We start from the raw sequence: 25,574 nt of genomic DNA, 5'->3' as shown, positions 1-25,574 counted from the left end.
AAAAAAGAACAATGAACTTTCATAGAATCATAGAATGCTTAAGGTTGGAAGGGACCTCAGAGATCATCTAGTCCAACCCCCTGCTCACGCAGGGTCACCTAGAGCACGTGGCACAGGGCTGTATCCAAGTGGGTTTTAAAGATCTCCAAAGAAGGAGACTCCACAACCTCTCTGGGCAACCTGTTCCAGAGCTCTGTCACCCTCACTGTAAAGAAATGTTTTCTTAAGTTCCTGTGGAACTTTTGGTGCCTCAGCTTGTGTCTGTTTCCTCTAGTCCTATCGCTGGCCACCACTGAAAAGAGGCCGGCCCCCTCCTCCTCACTGCCTCCCTTGAGGTATTTATAGACACTGACCAGGTCCCCCCTCAGCCTTTTCTTCTCCAGGCTGAACAGGCCCAGCTCTCTCAGCCTTTGCTCATAGGGCAGATGTTCCAGGCCCTGATCATCCTAGTAGCCTTGCACTGGACTCTCTCCAGCAGCTCCACATCCCTCATGTACTGGGGAACACAGTCTCCGGATGTGTTCTCTCGACCTGCTGGAAACGCTCTTCTTAATGCACCCCAGAACATTCTTAAGGCACGTCCCCTGATAAAGCTTGGTCCTGTGAATAAGTTTTAGGTGGACATGTAAGATAAACATCCTATGATTTTTCACTATCTAGACCTTGATGAAATTTTCTCTTAAAGTCATACACACCTCCAAACCCTGTTGCTATATGATTGGTTTCCTATTTAGAAAGAACAGAATCTTAAACACATGCTCATTAGAGTTGAGGATTCCTGGAGGCAAAGATGTAGATCGATGGATTTTTTTTTTCCTTTGTACTTTTTCTTCTCCTCCTGTCAATGACATCCAACTCAAAATGTGTAAATTGTGTAAATTAATGTGTGTAAATGAATCACATGCTTTTAGTGCAAATGATTGCTTTTAGTGCAAATGATTACTCATTAGAGTACTTTTGGGGTGTGAAATGAGTTTATAAAATGTATCTTTTATAAATCTAAGAACTAGCAAAGGTAGTAGAGAATTGGTAAAATATTCTGTAGCATTTAACTGAAACAAACTGAAATTTGTACATAACTGTACCTAACACAGGTAATATGACAATAATGTGCCTTCACCATTCCTGATTTCATCATCACTGGGTTGCTGTCACAGAATCAGATTTATCTTTGTTGTACACACTTTACAACCATAGAAGTTCAGCCTTGTATCCATATTGCTAAAACAAAATGCTATAGTGAATGAAGATGTGACAGGAAAAAGGTTAATAATATCTTTCATTCTTCCTTGTGGTCTCTTTGTTCAATGTTGATAGAAGACTCTAAGACAGAGAAAAGGAGAAAATGATTACAGTGTCATAGATCTAAGAGAGACACTGTCTGTATTTTTGTACTTGGTGCACTTGTGTTTTCTCTTTCCAGATTTCCTCAATAGTGTCACATAAGTGAAAGAAACAAATTTGGAGGAAAGCTGCAGGTTACAGCTATGATTGTAAAGGCATGGTTATCCTTAATAAGCTTTTAGAATCCTGTCGTTTTTGTGTTTGTCCATCAAGAGTATGTCATAAGAAAGCCTAGCACGGTGAACAGAGTTGGGTTTAACATGGTGAACAGAGATTTCTTTTCTAAGTGCACCAAATGTCATCCAAGGATACTGACATCCTTTGTCTATTTCCTGTTTTGGCCAGGTTTCTCAGCAGTCCAATCAATCTGCCTTCATGTACCATTCCATATGCATTTTCCAAGGGCAAAATGAATAAAATTAACTAATGATTATCCGTAATATTTTAATGGCGTCATAACATTTCAGTGCAAAAGGATCACTTTGATGAGCTCATCAATGGAAGGCAGAATATTAAAAAATAATGATTATCCATATTATCCATACTAGTCTGCAAATACAGCTCTGAGAGTATTAGACAGATTGTGCCTGCCAAAGAGTATACTAAATGAAATCTACTAGAGAGTTCCCAAACATTATCAAGTTTTCATCTTTATTAATACTGTGGGAATTAGAAAGATCTTGTCCCGTCTTTATGGGCGCAGATTAAATGCTATAAGTATTTTTAAACCAGACCTTTACAGCCACCCAAAACCCCACAATTTCTTGTCTCAGGCATTAACATTTCACTGATAATACTCGTTCCATATATCTTGGCATTGCTGTTAAATTATTCATATGAATATGTTCATATGAAAACACATGGCAGTTTTAAAAAATGTATTCGTCAAGAATCTTGTGATCACCTCTGATGCCATTCTCCTGGTTATTTTTCTGAAGCTTGCCATCTGAATTTGCTGAATAAATTTTATTTTATTCAGAAGTTCCAGTCTTGTTTCCAAGAATTGCTTTTATGATTTCTACAGCTTCACTTATATTGTATTACCTTTCAATTTTATTTTTTTGCCTGTCTTGATTTCACTTTCTATCTGTCATGTGCTCTACTTTACCATTCTTGCAATCTATCATTTAGCTTTGAAAAGGATATTCTCTATTATCTGGTCTTCTCTGAATGTACTTAATTTTGTGACATTTTTCATCTCTGAGTGACCTTTGTGATATAAAGTTTCATTGCTGTCTCTTGAAAGTATGTTCTGACAGCAATGGTTGGCACGGTTTTAATTTGTAAATACAAGAACTACACTTCTTGACATTCCCATCTCTAATGCAATATTTCAGCAAAATGACAATTGCATACTATTACTAAGGTAAAGCATGCATTTTCTTAAAAAAAAATCATACATTATTTCTTTGGTGTTGATCCAAAATGTGATGAAATAGAGAATGGATCATTAACTGGGAAAATATTTTAAGGCTAATGAAGCAAATAAAAAATAAATTCAATAATAGTAAGAGTGTTAATGTTGAATTAAATTGCAAGTATCTTTTGGTTATTTCCAGTCTGTTAAGTGTGTATTTTATCTATTCTCAAAAATCTGAAATAATATAAGGCATGAAAATGATAACACTAAACATCTCAAAGACTATATAATGTAAGAACTTGTTATATTTTCTGCTTATGTTTCTGGGTAGGCCTTTTGTGTGACCTTAAATGTGATTTCTACACTTGTTAATGTTTTTTCTTTTTGTAAAATGAAAGCGAATTCTGGAGTTTATAATCATTTAAGATGTTTGCAATTTTAAAATGACATTTAAAATATATGTATATATTTGGCTGGAGGAGATTCTTTCAACTTGTACTTAGGTTTTTTATATGTTAGCACTAGGATATCATTAGGAGTGAATACTTCACAATTTTGACCTAGTAATGTTCCATAACCCTTGAAAGTTAAAAACAAAACAAAACAAAACAAAACAAAAAACTCTTTATTGAATTGACTGGATTCATTAAAGTATGAATTAGGACATGTGTTGGTAAAAAGAAAACATATATAAATATCAAGGTATAAATATCAAGGTACAAAATCGTACAAATTAAAGAACATTCAGCAAAATAATGTTAAGGGCTAATTTTCAGAAAATTAGCCTTGGGTGTTCAATTCACATGGTATTCAAGGATATAGATTTTATAAAATACTCTGAGCTTTTGAACTAATCCACTGAACTAATGTTCTAACTTTAAGATTTCTCTATATTGACACAAGAAGACAATTTGACAGTATTAAGTCAGAACAAAAATATTGGCAATGTGCACGTGTATTATTTTTTCTTAATACCCACTATATTCAGCTGCAGTTCTCTCTTTGACTTCAAATGACCCCCAAAATCATATATGAATTATTCCTGCAAACACTTTCAACAGGTTGTAAATGAAAACTGCAACTCAGTTTGAATCTATTCACTTACTTTTCTCAATTTTATGATGTGATTACTAGATTTAAATGTGATGCACTTATTTATTTCAATAACAACATTTGTTTCAACAGTGCTATTTACCAGAAAAATCTATAGAACTTGCCATAGGAAATGTTACTCCTTTTTCCATAACAGTGGTCTTGATAAATAACTGGTTTTAATAATTGTTTCTTAATCACTGAGAAAATGCTAAATGTTAAAAATGTTTAGCAAGTTAAGAAATTTTTAGAATATTCAAAATGCAAGTGAAAAGTCTATTTTAACTAAAAATCCCAGCAACATTCAACTTCAAAGAAAACTTGCTTTAGAGAAAAAATCCTTCTGAGTTAAAATATTGTAGTCTGTTATTTTGGAAAGGAAAGTCATAAATAATACGTATACAATTTATTTTCCTTGACTAATCAACTTAGCAAACTAGATGTTAAAAGCAAAGCAATAAATTTCAGTTTATTAACAGTGGAAATATTTAATGTAAGTTTATTCAAATTTATATTATTTTAAACTTCTTAATGCTGGACAGTTTATGGTAAGTTAATGTAGGAGCACTTTTGAAAATCCTATCCTAAAATTTTCAGGTCGGAATCAATGTGCCTGAGATAAATTGGAAAGCAACATAAAGTTCTTATTTTTATAATTGAATTGCTACTAAACAAATTACAAAAGTATGCCAAGTTATAAAAAATCAACATTGCATTACTTTTCTGAACCTAACAAATTCTCCTTTTAATAAAAAAGAATGATTCCCTACATTTCATAAACAACTTAGGGAAAAAATGCTATAAATGGATAGCAAAGGAAATTACTCTAGGCAGACAAAACAGCCCTTTTTGACCCTAAAATGTACAAATATATTAAAAATGCCTTACAATCCTACCTTATAATCAGAATTGCATTTTCAGGAGTGACTAGTTTAGGGCATTTCAGTTCTCTTTTTAAACTTTGACCCTCCGTTAACTTCACACATTAAATATCAAGTGTCATGTTTCTGTTCCCTTTGGAAAAAAAACTTTCAAATTTGTGTTTTTGTATCACTTTTGTGATTCTAGGAAGGTATTCCTTTTTTTTTTTTTTTTTTTTGCATGTGCTATATTGTGATTTTTTTTTAATTTGTGCTTTTAAATTTTTCCTGACTTAGATATGATTAAAAAGGATACATTTTTTAGACTTGCCATTATCTCCTTTACCCTTTCTGCTCAACTATACTGTGGAGCATGTTGGAAGAAAGTGTTAAGATGGAAATCTACTTCTATTTATTGTTGCATTTTACTCTTTTAAAATTCTTTATGCCACTTGTAAACAATTTATCCTTTTTTTGTCTACTTCTTGTAATTCTATTTTATCCAGATGCCTTGGTTTTAGTGAGCTGTAAATTCTTCTGCTGTTCTTAGATGCAGCAGGAGAAAGACTCGGGAATGGGGCCCCCAAACAGTGCAATGCTATTAAGCTAATATCGCTTCTAAGTATTCCCACTTTTAACTATTTCCAGAAGACTTCTGGCATAACTATGAATTGCAGAAGACCAACATGATTTTTGTGTGACAAGCTAAGAATCAGATAACATTACTACACTTTATTTTCAGTTTCCCTTTTGTCTCAACTAAGTGGTCAGTAAAATATTCAAAAAACTCAATCTTTACTTATTCTTTTTTTTTTTTAACTTTAAAATCACTTTATTTTGTCCTCAGAATGCTAGCAATGGAATTTTATCACTAATGATGGTAACAGTCTTCTGGCAGCTTCTCTTATACTTTGCTTCAAAGGGTATGCTCCACGAGCCATGTAGAAAAGATTTATGTTACTCATCTACGATCCCCTGAGGAATGGTGTCTACCTCAGTTACAATATTATCTGAAGACCAGAGATTCCCTTTAAAATCAAGAGCCTCTGCTCTGTGTAACACACTGCTTAAGGTAAACACATAGTGATGGCATATACCATCATAAAATGGCATATACCATACAAGATGGCGTATACCAAAATGTTGCAAGACAGAATAAAAAAGAGTGGATCCTCCCTAGTTTCTGGTCTTCCTAATAATTTTACAAATTACAGCATTTTCAGTTTTGAAATTGTGCTCCTTCGGTGTGCAATCTTACTGCAGATTTGTATTCAGGAACCAGATACAGAGGTTACCAGATACAACAATTTTGACTTGGGGTGAGCTGGGAGTTGGGTGTTTAAGTGAGTTCTTGCTCTTATATCCTTCTCTATCATCTGAAGAGTTAAAGAAATAATCAGAACAAGCAAATTCCATGTGATCAAAATATGGCACATTTTAATTAAGAGCTGAGTTTAGAAAATTCTGAAGGAAGCTGCAGGGCTGTGGCTGCGAAGGCTCCAAGTATGTTCCCCTTCAACTTATAACTCAGTAGAATTTTGTTGTGCTTCATCGCATTGGTGACTAGCTGCTATAGAAAATTTAATGGCAATGGCTTATGCGAATAGTGTGCTCTACAAGTAAAACAAACAGAAATGAGGAAATGTACACATTGTACCTTTGAAAGATTGCGAGCAGTGGCACAGAAGACTTGGGTTACAATAACATCTGAAATGAGCCTGGGAGTGGGAACATAGCAAGGCTTGTTTCAAAGGGGAGCCAGTTCACTAAACACTAGAGTGATTTAATGCGCCATCAATTATTTTCTTCTTGTCAGTTAAACAGGTTTCACATATGCATGGCAGGTCCATGAGTGCAAAGAGGCAGTAGAAAGCATGATTTATTGGCTGGGGCAAACACCTGCGAATTAAGCAGCTCAGAAATTAGCCACAAGTAGCATATTAGTGCAGCTAATCAGGCATAGTTCAGTTTTTCAGTTTCTTGATTTACCCATAAATAAGTCTGTATGTGGCTGCCCTAGGGCGTTCTGGTGATTAACTGCCCTGACCTACAGTAAAGTGTGCAATCCAAACGATTTAGTGGGGTCTGCAGGTGCACATTTTAAGCTTGTTGCTTATAAGGCTGACACATTTAGCAGGTAGAAAGTTCCTGGTACCTGGATATCTTGTTTATATGTTTATCATGCCATTTAATGATCAATTTGCTTTTCATTCATTTACCACAGACTCATAACATTAATGAATTTTAAACTTTAAGGCATTGACACGTAAAGAGAGTATGAAACTCACTTGTCTTCTTTGTCTCATTTGGATGCCTTTAAAACAAAAATGCCATTCTTTGCGATGCATTCTCGTATCTCACAAGCAGTTGCTGACTTTCATCACAGCTGAAATCATATGGTGCTGCTTTATTATTTCAAGATTCCTGGTTAGCTAAGCCTATGTGTTGAGTGCAGATGTAAAAAAAGAGTTGTGCAGAGGAACCTATAAACAATAAATAGAAATCTGCTGTTTTATTTTTGGAGTCTGAAACTCTGAAACAAAGGTAGAAATGTTTAATCACTAGATAATGACACCTGGAACACTTACTGTGGGGGAGATCTGAAGGTCTTCTGAGGTACACTATCTGTGAGCTCAGATTATAAATTATCTATTTATTACATTATCTATTATAAAGCTCAGAAGTAGTTGAATCAAAATGTTTTTAGAAAAATGTCTCCTCCTGTAAGAAATAAAAAGAAGAAACAATTTCCTAAATAAGCATGCTAATCATTCCAGAATACTTTCATTCCAGTAGCCTACTGATTCCTCACCTCCAAAAGAAAACATGAAGAAATGGATGAGGATGAAAACAATTTGGTGCTGGGAAAGGTATGTCCTATAGCATTGCTTTTGATGAAATAGGCTTGTGCAATTCTAGAGCCATGCTAAATTTCATATAAAATAAGAATTTTAAAGAAAAAGTCAATCCAGTCTTCAAAAAGGGCAAGAAGGTGTCAGAACTTCAGCCTCACCTTAATCCTTGGATGGAGCAAAACGAGCAGGATGAGGTACTCTTAATGTGTGAGGAGAGAACAGTGTATTTGTTTACCTTGACTTCAGGAAGGCTTGACACTCTCTCCTTAAAGGAAGCTAAGGCAATGAGGATTAGATGAAAAGACAATGAAGTGGATTGAGAGTTGGCTGAATGGATGAGTTCAAAGGCATGTGGTCAATGGTGCAAAGTAGGTGGTCTGCTAGGTATGCCCTAGCGGCATACCCCAGCTGCCAGCACAGGGTCCAGTCCGGTTCAACTTAATCACAAATGACCTGGATGAAGATACAGAGTGAAGCCTCAGTGAGTTTGCTGATACAAAATATGGAAGAATGGCTGATACACCAGCTGATTGTGCTGCCATTCTGACAGACTTTGACAAGCTGCAGAAATGTTCATAGATAAACCTCATGAAATTCAACAAAGGGAAATCCAATGTCCTGTACCTAGAGAGAAACCTAGTGAGACCATATCTGGAACTCTGTGTCCAGTGCTGGGGTCTGCAGGACAAGATAGAAATGGACATAATGGAAGAAGTCCAGCAAAATATTACTAAGATGTTGAAGGGACTCAACATCTCTTGCTGAGTTTGGAGCCTTGTTGTTGGAGCATCTCTCTGATGAGGAAGGCTGAAAGAGCTGGGCCTGTTCAGCTTGCAGAAGAAGACTGAGGGGAGATCTGATTGATGTGTATAAGTATCGGAAGGAAGAATGTCAAGATAATGAAGCCAGACTCTTATGGAGGCCAGTGACCAGATAAGAGACAATGGGCACAAACTAAAACACAAGGTTTTGAATATAAGGAAAAAATTTACTGTGAGGGTGGCTGAACATCAGTACAGATTTGCCCATGTCATGAACTCCAGGGAGCCCTTCCAACTTCAGCAACTCTAATTCTTTGATGTAAGCAGAATGCAGAATGACCACCTCTGACCCTTTTTCATAATATAAGAACAAAAGGCTGGAAGCTGGCACCAAAAGACAACAATTAAACTATTTTATACAACAAATAATTAACTGCTTTAAGATCCCATTAAGGTTAAGAAGCCAGAGAATTATTTTATGAACAATTTGAGGGATAAAAAAGTAAGCATATTCATAGAATAATAGGAGTCCCCAATTATGTTTCATAAGAGAAAACTTACAAGAGTTATATCATCCTCTATTTAATATTCAATAATATTTTGCAGAGTCTAGACCCCTAATTTTTATTCTATGCTTCTTTCTTACTGGGTTGGTTTACTTGGCTTTACACCTATTTGAGTCTTTAGATACTAAACTCAGTTCTCAATGCTGCTGTCAGGGAGTGTCAGGGAGGCTCTGATTGGCTCATGATAACTTCTAAAATATTCTGATTGAAGAAGTCTTCTTGGTGAAATAAAAAAAGGAATTGTCATCTTTAGCCCGCTATCTCAATCAATTACTTATATTTTGCTTAACAGCTGGATAATCACAGAATCATAGAATCATAGAATGCTTAAGGTTGGAAGGGACCTCAGAGGTCATCTAGTCCAACTCTCCTGCACACGGAGGGTCACCTAAAGCACATGGCACACGGCTGCATCCAAGCGGGTTTTAAAGATCTCCAAAGAAGGAGACTCCACCACCTCTCTGGGCAGCCTGTTCCAGGGCTCTGTCACCCTCACTGTAAAGAAATGTTTCCTTAAGTTCCTGTGGAACTTTTGGTGCCTCAGCTTGTGTCCGTTTCCTCTAGTCCTATCGCTGGCCACCACTGAAAAGAGGCCAGCCCCCTCCTCCTCCCTCCCTCCCTTGAGGTATTTATACATGCTGGTCCCCCCTCAGCCTTCTCTTCTTCAGGCTGAACAGGCCCAGCTCTCTCAGCCTCTGCTCATAGGGCAGATGTTCCAGGCCYCTGATCATCCTCGTAGCCCTGCGCTGGACTCTCTCCAGCAGCTCCACATCCCTCTTGTACTGGGGAGCCCAGAACTGGACGCAGTACTCCAGATGTGGCCTCACCAGGGCTGTGTATAGGGGGACGATCACTTCCCTCGACCTGCTGGAGACGCTCTTCTTAATGCACCCCAGGATCCCGTTGGCCTTCTTGGCCACCAGGGCACACTGCTGCCTCATGGTCAACTTGTCATCCACCATGACACCCAGGTCCCTCTCTGCGGAACTGCTCTCCAGCAGGTCCACCTCTAATCTGTACTGGTGTCCGGGGTTATTCCTCCCCAAGTTCAGGATCCTGCACTTGCCCTTGTTGAACTTCATGAGATTTCTAACCGCCCAGTCTGTCCAGGTCCCTCTGGATGGCAGCAGAGCCCTCAGGGCTATCAGCTACTCCACCCAGTTTGGTATCGTCGGCAAACTTGCTGAGGGAGCACTCCAGCCCTTCATCCAGGTCGTTAGTGAATAAGTTGAACAGGACTGGACCGAGGACCGACCCCTGGGGGACACTGCTAACTACAGGTCTCCAACTAGACTCTGCGCTGCTGACTGCCACTCTCTGCACCCTGCCACTGAGCCAATTCCTAATCCACCTCCCCATCCGCTCATCTATCCCACACCTTTGGAGCTTGCCCAGGAGGATGCTGTGAGGGACAGTGTCAAAAGCCTTGCTCAAGTCCAGATAGATGACATCCACCACTCTGCCCTCATCTATCCAGCTAGTCACTCCATCATAGAATGTGGTCAGGTTAGTCAAGCATGATTTCCCCTTGGTGAATCCATGCTGGCTACTCCTGAGCACCTTCTTCTCCTCCACGTGTCTGGAGACAGCAGCCAGGATGAGCTGTTCCATCACTTTTCTGGGGATGGAGGTGAGGCTCACCGGCCTGTAGTTGCCCGGGTCCTCCTTCTTGCCCTTTTTGAAGACCGGAGTGACGTTGGCTTTCTTCCAGTCCTCTGGCACCTCTCCCATTTTCCAGGACCTTTGAAAGATAATGGCGAGTCGCTCGGCTATGACATCCACCAGTTCCCGCAACACCCTGGGGTGCATTCCATCAGGGCCCATGGATTTGTGGGTGTCGAGTTTCCTTAGATGCTCTCTGGCCCACTCTTCCTCTACCCAGGGCAAGCCTTCCTCTCTCCAGCTCACTTCTTGTGTCCCTAGGGCCTGGAATTCTAGAGGGCTACCCTGACAAACACTGAAGCAGATGCACCGAAGCAGATAATGTCCACTTATGAACATCCACAGCTTAGAACCTTTTCTATTAAACTCAAATCTATATGTCTGACCATCAGCTGTGGCTTTTGATTCATGATCCATGTCAGATAATGAGTCTTGTACGGACAACTGAAAAGTTGCTTATTTGGCTTGCTTGTAAGCTTGAAAAGTTTGCTTGTATTTGGCTATACCCATGTTATCATTGTTGTCTGCTTCAGAGACTGGTCCCACTTCCCTGCTAAGTTAACTGAAAATGGATGACATCCATTTTACTCACATCTAACTCTTCCAAGAGTGTTTTGACAGCACCCATGCTGCATAGCTCATTAGTGATCTGTTCTTCAGTACCTGCTTTTTTCATCTTCTTCTCCATAGGTCTCATTCTGTGCATGCTGCTCAAAGCAGTTATCTGTTTTGCCACATGATCATGCCAGTTGTCATCTTAATGGAGACTATTTTTTTTTGAATTTTAGTTTGGTATAGTATTGTTCATACTAAACTGATCTTTCTGTTCTTACAGAAAGCATATCACATTTTTTCTTTCCCTTTTCCACTCTATGCCCCACATTTAGGATAACTGTTTCCTTATTAGGACTGCCCATCAGTGGAGCAGGCTCTCAAAGAGAAACAGAGATTAATTAAATCAACAGTGTAAGCACACCCTATGTGTTCTTTTGTACTTTCCTATATTTAGCTAAATATAATATGGGATAAATGTTTCTACTGGTTGGCATGTAAGGTTGCTTGCCTTGGGATAACTTTAAAAAGGCACTTTTCTCTAATGCATTTTATTTACATTGGTGTTGTCTTCATATCATCATATTTTAAACTTCTTATATATATATGTATATAATGATAGAGGTACAGAATTAAAACCAGAAGAGATGAGAAATATAATACATAATCTGGAAAGATTACTGCATAGGGACAGAGACAGATCTATTAAGATTCTTCAGATGAATCAGGATTTCAGACTCTTTCTTTGGAAATGATAAAGTAACTTTTGAAATTGTGTCTACGATTTTGAGGTAAGGGAGATGTTAAATTTCAAGTGCAGTAATCTGAAAATGACTACATAAAATCAACACAGGTTAAAAAAAAAAACAGATTTATTGTGAGAACTCTGAAATGATATCTAGATGATCCCCTGAGCAGCCTCTGAGATGTCAAAGATGATAATACAGTAACAGCATTTGAGAAGTATTTCTAGTTTTACATTTAGCCTTTTGGCAGGATTTTATTAAGACAGAATAAGCTTGTGACTTTTCAATTCCAAGTACAATTTGTTTCTCTAATATATCTGCAGGAGTAATGTGTGATGGAATTTTTCCTTTTCTGGTCCTAGTAGTTGTGGGTGATGATATACTATAATACATTCTCACAGCCCATATCTCAACAAGATAAAACACAACACATGTACATCTGTGGCCCAGTGTCAATGCCTTAAATTATATCAAAAATGCATTAAATCTTCTGATTGCTATTTCGTTTACACAGCTTGTTGGTTTAAAGTTTCCTCTGTAATGTACCTGCTGATTACCTTGAATTATTGACATATTCTTGATAGAACAAGCTTACCTTATTCAAAAATACAGTATTACACTTGTGGATTTAATCTTTTCTTTTATTAGTAAAAGTAGAAGAAATGTTCTTAAAGTTATTCCAGTATGCTTCCCGAAAGCATGTATCTCAGGATCAGCTTTGTCCAACAGTGCTTTTGACAAAAACGAAAGGTACATGATATTGCATTAGAAATTCACACACATATTTGTGTGTATATGTGTACTATATATAAAATAATGTAACAGTCTAGAAAATAAACTATTATGGATAGCTGTGAAAAATGGTGCATCAGATCAGAAGAGGCACTCAGTTTTTGATATTCTTTCTGGGCCACATTCTCTGGTGTTTTGAAGCTGTACACCTACAGGTAGCTCCATTGCCTCATATGTGAGGACTTTACTGTTTGAAAAAAAGGGAATATTTTAGAAGTTATCATGACCTAAGCATTAATGAGAATCATAGTGTTTGATATGTATACATACATATATACATATACCCACAGTTGTATATTCATATATACAGATACATGGAATTTATATGTGCTATGCTATATATGTGTGTGTACATGCAATGTTTCTATATACATGCAATTACCATATATGCCAGTATTTGATACCAGCCAACTCTTACCTCTGATGTTCACATCACACCATGTCTGAGTTAAGATGGCCTGTAGAAAGCATATACTTGGATGCAGAGATACAGGAATGCCTCCTTAAGATTTTCAGTCCATATCCAATCAGCTTGGAACATGCTGATGGAAAGATGGTGTGTTCTCACTCTCTTCCTCTGGTTCATCGGAGTTGTGGAGAGCTATGTGTCAGTGTCGGTTTTTATGCCGTGTTTATACAGGGGGCTGATAACTGCCCTGCAATCTTTGAAACAGATAGTCGAGGTTACTGGGTTGACTCTTTTCTTATTCCTATTCCTACATTTCCTTTCAAAGGATGTAATCCTTTCATGGATGAGTAACCCAGGATATAGAAAAGGTGTCTCCCTGAGAACAAGCACTGCAGAATCAGTGAGAGATTCATATCATTGTGCTACACAGAATTTGTGGTAAAATGTCCTCAATGACACCTGTTCATATGCAAAATATCTTTTTAAAGTCGATCTCAGTTTGAGGGAAAAATAATGATACTCTAAAATTCTACTCAAAACAATTTTTAAATTAATTTTATATGTATGTTTAAAGTAATACATACTTATGCGTGTGTGTGTGTGTCGAACTTTATTGGATAATCTCACACTCACATCCAGTTTAACAGATATTTTACACAAGACTCTAAAGTGGGCAGATCATGCTGACATTTCTGCACCTAAGATTGTGTTCAAACTGGTGCTTACAGGATACGTGTTCATTGTGTAAATGCATGAGTTATTGTTCTTGGTATGGCTATTTTAATCTGCTGCATATTAAGTTTCAATTTCAGAAGATAAAGTATTAGGACAGAAGATAAATGTTCTGTAGGTGAGTTAGCATGTGCTTCTTTGTCATTCCAAATACAAATGACTTTACATAAACTTTTCAATGAATATGCACGAGTAATCAATATGTTAGTAGAAATTAAAGTATGCAATGAGAAAGACACTTGTTTAATATTTTATTACACTAAAAAATGAGACTGTTTTTAGAGGTGAAGATTTCAGGAATTTCCTTTTATTTGTAACAATTATCCATTAATTATAATAAGCAAAAGTTCCCATTTCTGAAGCAATTTGAAAATACTATTCATCTGCCGAGTTCCATTGTTGTCAAAACCGATTCCTATGCTGACTTTGTCTGAAGCAGTAGGCTAAGGCTACAGTTTTAAAAAAAGAATATTTCTATATTTTAATAATAATAATGCATATTCAACTGTTACTTTTAACTTGAACAACTACAACACATATGACTTAATTTGGACACTTAGGTCTCTCCAACAAATGGATTATGAAGTGAGACAAAGGAAAAAAATAGCATTATATTGCACATGCTTAGGGACTGTTGTCTCTTAGCAAAGAAATATGGCTGAGGGAAAGGAGGCATTCATGTGAATCTCACATCAGGTCAGACTGTGACAGCTTCACTTTGAACTGGTTTCTCTAATGGAGTGTACAAGTTCACAGCTGTCCATGAGATGTCATTACAGCAACTAGCTAATAAAGTGAAAGCAAAGACCCCAAGAATAATTGACACAGTGAAAAACATACATGACAGCATAAATCTGGAAAATGTGAAACTGATTACTTTAACAGATTATATGATTATGATGTGAAAATCCCTGCGCAGGAACTACGGATTTGAGTATAAACAGTCTCCTGTCTGGAAGACCAAAACAGAAAAAGTTCTAGTAACTGTACGCACATAAATTCCAATTTAGAAGTTGTGTTACTATTTCAAGTTTTATTTGTTTTTGGTTTTATTTTTCTTTTTTTTTTAATCAAAAATGAGTCAATCTAGTGAAGTTAAAGAGGAGGTCAGTCTAAATAATCACAGAATCTCTTTTCTTCATGAGCCATTTGCTATGGATTGATGAAAATACATTCCATGGAGGAGCAATGGTGTCAGATGCACAGTAGTTACAGATCTATGTTTTGATGCATCTCTATGTGTGCATTACTAAGCTTTCAGACACACAAAAAATGGTTCTTGATTGTTGGGCTTTAGCTGTCCAGAAAAATCTCAGTTGACTTGAGAAATATTTCTGTGAAAGTGAATATGCTGCTTAAAAGATATCTTGAAATGCAATCTCAGAGAAAAAAAATGTTAAAATATCTGTTCTTCAGAAATGCATTGGAAGAAAATAAGAGTTATATTTCTCAGAGAATGTTGAAAATCTGAAGGTTTCATTCTGAACTGGAATAAAAACATATGCCAGAACTACTTACCAAGGAAGTTCTTCCCATTCTCTACCTTCTTTCTTTTTGTATTATATTTCAATGCAGAATTTACTTAGTTTTCTATCTTTTTTTTTGTATATACTTTTCGTGTATACTTTTTAGGAGCTGGTCATGAGAGATGTGTTTGATAACTTGTTGTAGAACAACTATAGTATGCTAACTGTATCACTCTTGCTAATAACTCCTTCAATCATGCCTACAGCCTTCAAGGCAGCTGAACATCTTTCATAAATTTTAAGAATGGTGCTCTACTCTGCATACAGTATTGTTTCTTTACCGCTCTATTATATACATCCCTCAACCTGATGCTTCTGTTCTTTATCATAGTTTCAGCTTGTTTATTTGGGTTTAGTGCCAAACTTAGTTTTTGAACTTGCTCAGTTACTTCCTCTCACTGGAACCATTTTAAAAATAATGTATGCTGTGTTTACAAAGTTATAGTATTTAAGAAATGGATCACAATTGTTGACAAAACTAAGATGAACTAAGTTTGAGATGACTGACTAGTACTGATTCCTGGCAATTTAATTTCTTCCCTTTTCCTTTAAGTGTATTGAATCTCATTTACTCTTGGAAAATCTTTACAAAAAATCATGCGTTCAATCAACCCAATAGGTAGAATGCCTAGTTTCTGAAAATGTAGAGAGAATTAAATACATACCGTTTTAATATATGATCTTACAGAAAAAAAAGTGTATTGTATATGTAATGTGTATTATAAGTATAGAGCATTTTAGAAAGTTGGAGAGAACTTCTTTATATTATTTTTTCTTTTCATATGATTTGGTAGATAATCTCTTGGGCGGTTTTGGGTGATCATGACGTAAAGGTGCTTAATTTTTTTGAAATAATTGATATTTCATGGAAAAAACATGTTTAGGTTTTTAAAAGAGGGTACTTTGTTAATTTTTTGCTGGGAGTGGGGAAAGAATGGGAATGTGCTCTAAGTAAAATTAGGTAGTAATGCAGCCACTATTTGGATGCAAGGATGAAGAAACTGATTGGTTAACCTTTGCCCAGGTTGCCATAAGTTTAGCGCCATTTCAGCTTGGGAACCTGTTAGGAATATGAGCATATATTATGCGGGTGTTTCCTGTCTGCCTTCTTTGTTGATCCAGTTAGAAATAATGGGGTCATTTGGTGAGTATGAATCATGCTTAATATTAGAAAAGTATCAGCATGAAGAAGAAGCTGTTCTGACATAAGAATTAATAACAGAAACCTGTAGATCAAGACTCCCAGCTTCACTCAGTTCTTCCATTTTCAGTTTGAAACAATGAAGTATTTGTTGGGGTAATACATATTACCACTCTGGGACAAGTTATACACACTGTGTTTTTGAAAATATTTTTTTTACAGTAGATTTTTTTTTTCTTTTAGAGTGGCTTCTCTCAGAATTATATTCATGGATTTTAGACAACCTGAACATAGTTTTAGAATTATCTCTCTGACATGATAGACAATAATGCATACCTAAGATGATGCTCTGTAAATAGCAAGTAAATGGCAAATCCCAGTAAAGAGAGAAAAGAAAGATTGCTTGATAAAATCACTCTAATTTTTATTATGAAAGAGATTTAAAAAAAAATAAAAAATGTAAATTTCACTCAGTTTTCACCAGCCTTAATGGCTTGAATTTAAATGAAGAAGAATAAATGATAGTAACCTGATCTAAAATTCTCTGTTTTCAGAATAAAATGTGAGTGAAGAAAAGATAGTGCTGTCACCCTTCCTTGACTGTTAACCCACTGTTACAACTTTCTGGATAGTAAACTTTCTATCTTTGTACTCTACTAGTTTCCCTTTTGGAAGAAGCATATTAATAGCTGAAAATACTAGTGTATATCTTTTATTAATTCCTGATAGTTATCAGTGGAAATTTTTGTGAATAAGAGATGTCTTACTATCATTAATTTTCATTTCACCAGTCTCTGTGTCTTTTAAAAACTTCCTCAGTTATGTTTTCTTATGAATGATAAAATTACTGAATATATTGAGCAATATAATTCACTGGCAGTATTCTCACTAATTTATTTCTCAATATGTTTGGTTATGAGATCTGCTGCATGATTAGTTTTCAATTCAGGCAACATGGATTCTGTTGATTGTGCATATATTTCAACAGTGCTAGGTCAGATATCCTTCAAAACCAGAATATATAACTAGATAACTTTATAGCAGATATATTTTTATAGCCACAATCATAAAAAAAAAGATCAAAATTATATTTAATTCACCTGAATTAGATCATACACCCCTTACATGAAACCTCCTTCTCTCTCTTTCTCTCTTTCTTCCTTTCCGTCTCCCTGTCTCCCTCTCTATTTCTCCCTTTCTCTCTATTTCTATCTCTCTCTCTCCCTTCTTTTCTCTCTCTCTCCCTCCATCTCTCTCCAGAATCCAATATCTTCATCTACCCTGGAATCATGAAAGAGAATGATAAGTTTTCTTTGAGAAAGAGAGATTAGATGCATTATATGAGAACTTAATAGAAGGATTTAACATCATGGTTTAAACCTGCACAGTGTGTGGGTAGCCTGGAGTCCTCTCCCTATAGCTGTTCACATCTAGCATTTTTTTAACAAATTTGTCATATTTTCATGAATTTGTGTTTTAGATTTGAATGTGAAGAGATTCTTTTTCTGTTTCTATTTCTATTCTTTCATTTTTCATTTTACAATTACTTTAATAACATGAAATTCTTATAAAATTTATAAAATATCTTTATTTCTTCTTGTTCTCTTGCTCTCTCTCTTTTTTTTTTTTTTTTTTTNTTTTTTTTTTTTTTTTTTTAATTTCAAAGGCTGTTACTTCTGCTGGATCATGGTTATGACCTACAGGGCATGTGGTTCCTTTGACATGAAGTTTATTTTTATAAACCTGCAGCTTGATATTCTAGCACTTAATTTTAGAATCCAGTTTAAATCACAGAAGCAGTAATATGTCAAATGATCCCACACTTGCGGGGGGGGGAAAAAGTAAGTAATGAAAAAGCTATGATTGCTTTTCTGTCCTTCCAAATGACAGTTATCATCTCAGTGGTCTCCTCCGGGCAGACCCGTCTAAACATGACACACTAAGGGATAACGTCATCTAACAGGGTAGTTACAAAAATCAATACAAAACCCATTTCAAAGATACTCTGGGTAAGCATCCTGGTGTAATGTTCATTTATTGAGTAGGCCTGGAGAAAAAAAAAAAAAAGAACAAAAAACAAAAACAAATGATGTATATGTTTTACCTCCCATGCAACAGAATTCTGTAGATAAGCAGTAATTTTATTTTTCAATCTATTATTTATTCTTACCAAAGCTCAGCCTAGAATGTAATATGTGGATGACTACTATGACTCATTAGTGAAGTCGAAGAGAGCTAATGTATCTGTAATGCAAAAAGAAAATAACAAGTGACAACATTTTTAGTGGAGGAGTAACTGTGTTTGTGCAGCGATGAACAAAAAGAGTACATGGGAGACTGAGATACTATATTTCTCTATATATAGAATGCTCTGAGGTTATCTTCACTCATGAATATAGAAGATTGCATAATTGAAGCAACTGCTGGCTCACAATTGACTGAAGTTAGGTTTCTGTTGTTTGCTTTCTCTTATGACAATAATAATTGCCTGGAGCAATTTTATGTAGTTGCAAGCATAATCAGGTGAAGGTACCTGATTAGTTAATGAGTCTATTAGGAAAAAGTAGTATTTATTATTTTTATTACATATATTAAACTCTTTTCAAATATGTTTGAGCATTATTTCTCTCAGATGTCTTACCGAAAGAGGCAGTCTAACATAAAAGATTTAAAATGATTATATAGATGATATAGCCACATATAAATAAATAAATGAAATTCACTGTGTTTGGAAAAGGATCTTGTTTTAGGAAATATCATGTTTGTTTTTGGTTTTGTTTTTGTTCTTTTCTTGTCATTGAATCACTGTACAGGTCAATAATCTTTACTATTTATCTAACTGCTGAAGTACCTCCTATTACAATATGCGTTCTTACCTACTTTCACTCTAAATATGAATCTGCAATCTATACTCATATTGAGAAGTGCTTGCTCATTGAAATTATCATGTTGAAATGACCTTGCAGATTCAAACTGGAAATGGAGGGAGAGGATTATACAGACGAGTAGAAAAAAAGATTTTGTCCTGATTTGAGATTCTTTAGTATCTTTTCTCAAACTTAGCAGTTTTGTAACAGCTCACTCTCTTTTTTAGATGATCACTACTTTCCTGTCCCTTCCTTCCTGTAGATGATATGAGATTTTGCATACAAAATGAAAGTTGTCAACTGCAATTAAATTTACTGAGGCAGAATTTCCTGTGAAAGAAGGCCATTGCTCTTTTTCAGAGTAAGCCTTACCTGGATTGCATTCTCCCATGACATGAACTGCTTGGATAACTTGTGTGCCTCTGGATATACTTTAAACAGTATATCCAAAAGTCTGCCAACTATGGAAAAGAGAACATCTGAGGCAGTCTGTGACTATGCCATACAAGTCCCATGCAGAAAAATCCTTTTTGGCTTCTATGCCATGAATTGACATAAAGATATCTTTTAAAGCTAATCTTTAAAGATATTATTATTAGTATTTAGTATTCATACAGTATATATTGTAAGCTATGTGACCAACAACCCCAGAATCTGTGCTCTGGAACTTGGATTATATTTTGTTTTTGAGAGAGAGAGCTTACTGATTCAGCTTGTTGGCATATATAGCATAATGACTAATATAAACAGTACCCTTTTATATATTTATTCTAGTGTTAAGTTGTTGCTTTGGTATGCTATTTTCATTTATTTATTTATTTATTTATTTATTTTTCAGAATAGATGTGTTAGAAGTCTAGAGGGAAATTAAATGTATTCATGTTCTCACGTGCAATTTTTATGCAAATTCTTTTGTTTCTGATAGGAAAATGATACTAGCTAATTTCTAATGACAAATTCACTTTTACTTGAGAAGAATTTGCCAGTTTCTTGGGGTCTCTCAAATTTATAGCACAATCTGTGAAAGAAACTTTATTTTTAAGAATGCATTAAGTTAAAAAAAAAAAAAGCAAAGAAGATATTGAACCCTTCTCTATCGCCTAAGTTTTTAATTCTCTAATTACTTAATTCACTAGTTTGCATTCCTATGTTCATGAGTAAAATAGTTATCTAAGCTATTGTAAAAGTCCTCATCTTTTTTTCCTCTGTCATAATGAGGGCGTCTCCTGAGCTGCACCACTATGACATCCTCAGTGGTCCAACTGCTGGTGTTTCTGCCCCAAACACTTTTGGGGTAAGCTGATGTATTTTTACATTCCACCTCTGAAAATTGTACTATACAATCATTATTGGTCATTTCAGTTATTGGGTAAACATTTACTTGATTTTGAAGAGTCTTAGTCTTACTAATTGTTAACAAGCAGTTGCTTAGAAATCTACAAATATAGCAGACCTCATTTTTATTTTTGTCCTCAAGTATCAAGCGTATTTGTTGCTCTTGCTTTAGTCTAATGGCACTGCACACAGCAGACACCAGCCATGGGCAAGAACTGTATGCTAGGCCGAGCATCTGAGCAGGATTTGTGTGAACAGCCAAAGAAATTCACTGGTCATTTAACAACAGGAGTGCAAGGTTACCTGAGCCTCTGAACTCCTCTCAGTGAATGAATTGTTGAGTTAGCAATACAACGTACAACTGTTTTGTTTGATGATCCTGGGGTCTTGTAAATTAACAGATAGGATCTTATAAATCAACAAAATCACAGAATTATTGAGGTTGGAAGGGACCTCTAGAGATGATCTAGTCCAAGCCCCCTGCTCAAACAGGGACACAGCACATGGCATAAAGTTGCATCCAGATGAGTTTTGAAGATCTCCAAAGAAAGAGACTACACAACCTCTCTGCACAGCCTGTTCCAGTGCTCTGCCAGACTAACAGTCAAGAAGTTCTTCCTCATATGGAGATGAAACTTCCTGTGTTTCAATTTGCACACATTGCAAATCCTTGTCCTGTCGCTGGTTATCACCAAGAAGAATTTGGACCCATCCTCTTTACATTCTCCCCTCAGATATTTGTATATGTTGATAAGATCCCCTCTCAGTCTTCTCTAAGCTGAACAGGCCCAGCTCGCTTAGTCTTTCCTCATAAGAGAGATGCTCCTGTCCCTTTATCATAATTGCAGCTCTCTGCTGAAGCCTATCTAGCAACTCCACATCCCTCTTGTCTTAGGGAGCCCAGAACTGCACCCAATACTACAGGTGCGGCCTCCTGGGGGGAGTAGAGGGGGAGGATCACGTCCCTGGCAACATTCCTCCTAATCATTGGCTTTCTTGGCCACAAAAGCATATTGCTGACTCATGGTTGTCATCACAATGCCCAAATACCTCTCCACAGAGCTGCTTTCCATGTAGGTCAAACCGCTAATCAACCCCTTGGATTATTCATCCCCAGGTGCAGGACCCTGCACTTGCCTTTATTGAATCTTATGAGGTTTCTGTCCACCCAATTCTCCCACCTGTCTAGGTCTCTCCAGAGGGTGCTGCTGGATTGTTAATCATTCCACTCAGTTTTGTATTTTCTGCAAACTTGCTGATGCTGCATCCAAGTCATTTATGAGTGTGTTGAATAGCACTGGGCCCAGTACTGACTCCTGGGGAATACCACTGGACACAGGCCTCCAGCTAGACTTGTCTCCATTTATCACAACTCTCTGAGCTCTGCCATCCAGCCAGTTCTTGACCCACCCCATTGTCCACTCAACCCACACTTCCTGAGCTTCCCTATGAAGATATTAGAGAAGATTGCGTTGGAAGCCTTGTCAAGATAGACAACATCTACTGCTCTTCCCTCATCCATCCAGAATAAAATTACTGTGGGCAAGAATGTTATGGCAGTATCAAAGAGAATAGAATAACAAGAAGCAACTGGAATTCTCTGATGGTTCTTGGCATGTACTGGGAAAAAAGTATATTGTAAATTTTTCTCTGTCCTTTGTTGTCAAGAGATAGTTCAGGTGACACAGAGTCTTCTGTGTTTAGCTGTGAATGAGACAAGGAAAGAAACAAGTGACAAACCAAGGAAAAGTACATGTAGAAAGTCTGTGCATTAGCAATTTAACCAGAGGACATCATAACCTCTTTTTGAATGAAAGTAATACTCTTTACTTGCATGTTGAGAGAAAAACTGGAAACAAAAATTGTGTTTCTCTTAAAGGTAGTTGCTATGTGTTAATTTTCATTCTCATGTTCTTTTACTCCATGACCGAGAGAAAGGACAGATAGTGAAATAACAAACAAGAAGGTAGGTAGGGTATGTTTTGAGCACCAGATCAAAGAAATTATCTCCTGATTGCCTGCCCTGCCAGGTGACATTTTCAGTCAACAGTCAGTGGTCACAGATGTGCTTAAGTTGGAAGAGATAGCCAAAGGAACTGGAGATTCTGCAGTAGTAGGTTTGGAAACTGTTAAGGTGATTTGTTAAGAGTGTTTATTACTTTATGTCTATAGCTACTGTTGACAGCCAAACAAAAATTTATGTTGAGTTCAAGAAATTAGTTTTCTCAACTAATTTAAAAGAATGTATACTTCAAGGCTTACACTGATGCCTGTTAAGCATCAGCTTCTGCAGTAATCAGAACTATCCACTGCATTGAGTATCTCTGTATAATGGAGAAAGAAGGCTCTCTGAGGACTGGGGCAGGACCTCATTGGCCAGATCCCTTCCCACCATCCTGTCAGGGAGCTGTGCAGGCCAAGCTGATAGTAACCAAGACTATAGTCCACTCCAAGTAAGTCCAAGGTTAGAGTTTGAACTGATGGGGTTTATGGCCAGACACAGGCATGAATATGACGGAGCTACAGAGGTATTGCTACAGCAGAGTTCAGTATTGAAGGCTCAGCTGGAACTCCTGGACCATGAACTGGGAGCAGATGAAGGCCCCAGGGACCGCTAGTGAGGGCTATGAAGGCCGGTTGTTGCACTCAGGACAATTTACATAAAGAAAAGATCTTTTCAGGCTGTAAAGCATTTCTATTGTTTTTTTTTCCAAGAGTGTATTTAATCTGAAAACATCGTAAAATGTGATACTTATGGGACTGTTGCTTTCCTTTACAATATTGAGATAACCATACTGGAACAGAGAGGGCACTGATTGTTTTATAGATGTATTTACTTACTGCATAAAGCTTAAAGCAATCAAAACTAAAATTTTGGTTTCATGATGTTTACATATTAATAAATCTCTTAAAAATAAAGAACTATGGCAATGTGCTTGCTGAAGTATCTTAAATCACAAATATCTGACTGGGATTTATTTGGTACAGACTGTACCAGAATTGTGAGTTCAAGAGAAAAGTAATTTTTGTAAAAGACTAGTTTACAAAAAATCATTCAGAGTCTCTTATAGTTGGTATCTGAAAACCTCTTAGAGGAGCAGAAGTCTATAGCTGTGAACAGCCATGTAAAGAGCTAGAACCTGGTGACTGTATGTACACAGAAGGCAAAAAACTTTAATTTCCCCAAGAATGCTTTTTGAACTGCCAGATTGAACTGCTGAGTGTGGTATTTTAAGGAACACTTGCAATTACATAACATGCCCCTGGTACTTAATAACAATCAATGTTTCCAGAAGTGAAGAAACCACCGAAATGAAAACTGCATGCCTGGAAGAGTCCAGAAACAGCAAAAATATTAAAATTCTATTCTTATAACAAGGAGTTGTGCTGATCTTTTCATCCCTAGATGTTATTCTATAACATGATCTGAATTGTTATCTTATTTTGGCATTATATTGCTTTTGATCAGAATGTGAGGAAGAACCTGCACTCTTGCAGGTTTTTTTTTTTTTTCAATAAACCCCTTGATTTCTATAATTGAGTATTAGAGTATTTGTATCATAAACTGAACTGCAAAAAAAGTAGAGAATATAGGAAATCTGACCAATAAGATCATATTTCCTTTCCTAGTTCTTATATTTGGGGTAAATATGGCTCCTTCTTAATTTTGTCCTTCAAAGCAGAGCACTCCATTATGAATCTCCTGTCTTCCTGCATTTTTTCCTTACCCCTTTCTTATGCACATGCACACATATGATCTGATCCTCAAGGAAACCTATCTGGTTTTTGAAGAGATAATGAATTGCTTTATATCAAATAGCACTGTATGTAACCCCCATTTCACACCTCCCCCGAAAAGTTCTGCAGAAATACTAAGCACCACATTTTTCATTAGTATTCTTTCCAGAATAGGAATTACATTGCTTTTGCAGGACTGCCCAGATCTACATGTCCTGGCTAGTTTGGCAGTGGTCTCAAGTTCAACATTTCTGCTGGGGAAATATCCTGAGAGTTTTCAGGTATTTGAATGAGCATCTGGCTCATATTTGTGAGCTGCAATTTGGGACTTGTTCAGATTGTAAGTGTTTATTTGCACTTTTGGCCTTATTAGTTGAAAAGATGGTGTTATTCTACAAATAAAATATATAACCTTATTAGTTTAACAACAAAAGGGTTTTGTTTGTTTGTTTGCTTGCTTGCCTTTTTTTTTTTTCTTTTCAGTTGTAACTGCTGTTTGATTATTAGTTGGGATATCTGCATTTTTGAAAGGTAAAACTGAGGTCAGCTGAGCCATGATCTGGCTGGCCAGAAGGATGCAGGTGGGTTGTGCCACTGAATGACAAGTCAGTATTATATGAACTGAGGCATGCAAACTGTATTATGCCCTGATAATCAAGAAGAGATTTAAATGCATTTGTTTTCTTTCTTCACCCACTAAGACCATGTTTGGAAAATGTTAGAACTTTTAGCTGTAAAGCTATTTTAATTTATTTGTGAATTTTTGATTAAACTAGAGATGCCTACAGAATATTATAGTCTTCCATGTCTTACCAATAGCCTTCTTGGAAATCAGAAACAGGCTAGTCGGATCAGGTCACATTGCTAACTATACAATATCTTGAGAGAAATTCAACCAAACTCAACCAAACTTTTTATAAAGCATCATAAATCATGCTATATTAGCATCACATGGATTATTTATGAAAATGCTGTTGCTTGTCTGACAACCTAGGTGACATTACCTCTAGAGGATGAGCATCACCATGGCAAAACAGACATATCACTGTTAGACATTAGTCTACTGTAACTAATTTATAAGGCTGTCCTGTATTTTGTTTTGATCAGGCAGCCTGTCTCTAGTTGAAGGGGATGAAAGGGAGGGATGAGTGCAAGGAGAGGAAAGAAAGAAAATGTAATATTACTAACTAGAGAATTCAAAACTGCAAAAAAAAAAAAAAAAAAAAAAAAAAAAAA

The sequence above is a fragment of the Nothoprocta perdicaria genome, unplaced genomic scaffold (assembly GCF_003342845.1).
Source record: "Nothoprocta perdicaria isolate Ctin4 unplaced genomic scaffold, notPer1 scaffold_147, whole genome shotgun sequence".
NCBI classification, from domain to species: domain Eukaryota; kingdom Metazoa; phylum Chordata; class Aves; order Tinamiformes; family Tinamidae; genus Nothoprocta; species Nothoprocta perdicaria.
This window is presented reverse-complemented; position numbering follows the sequence as displayed.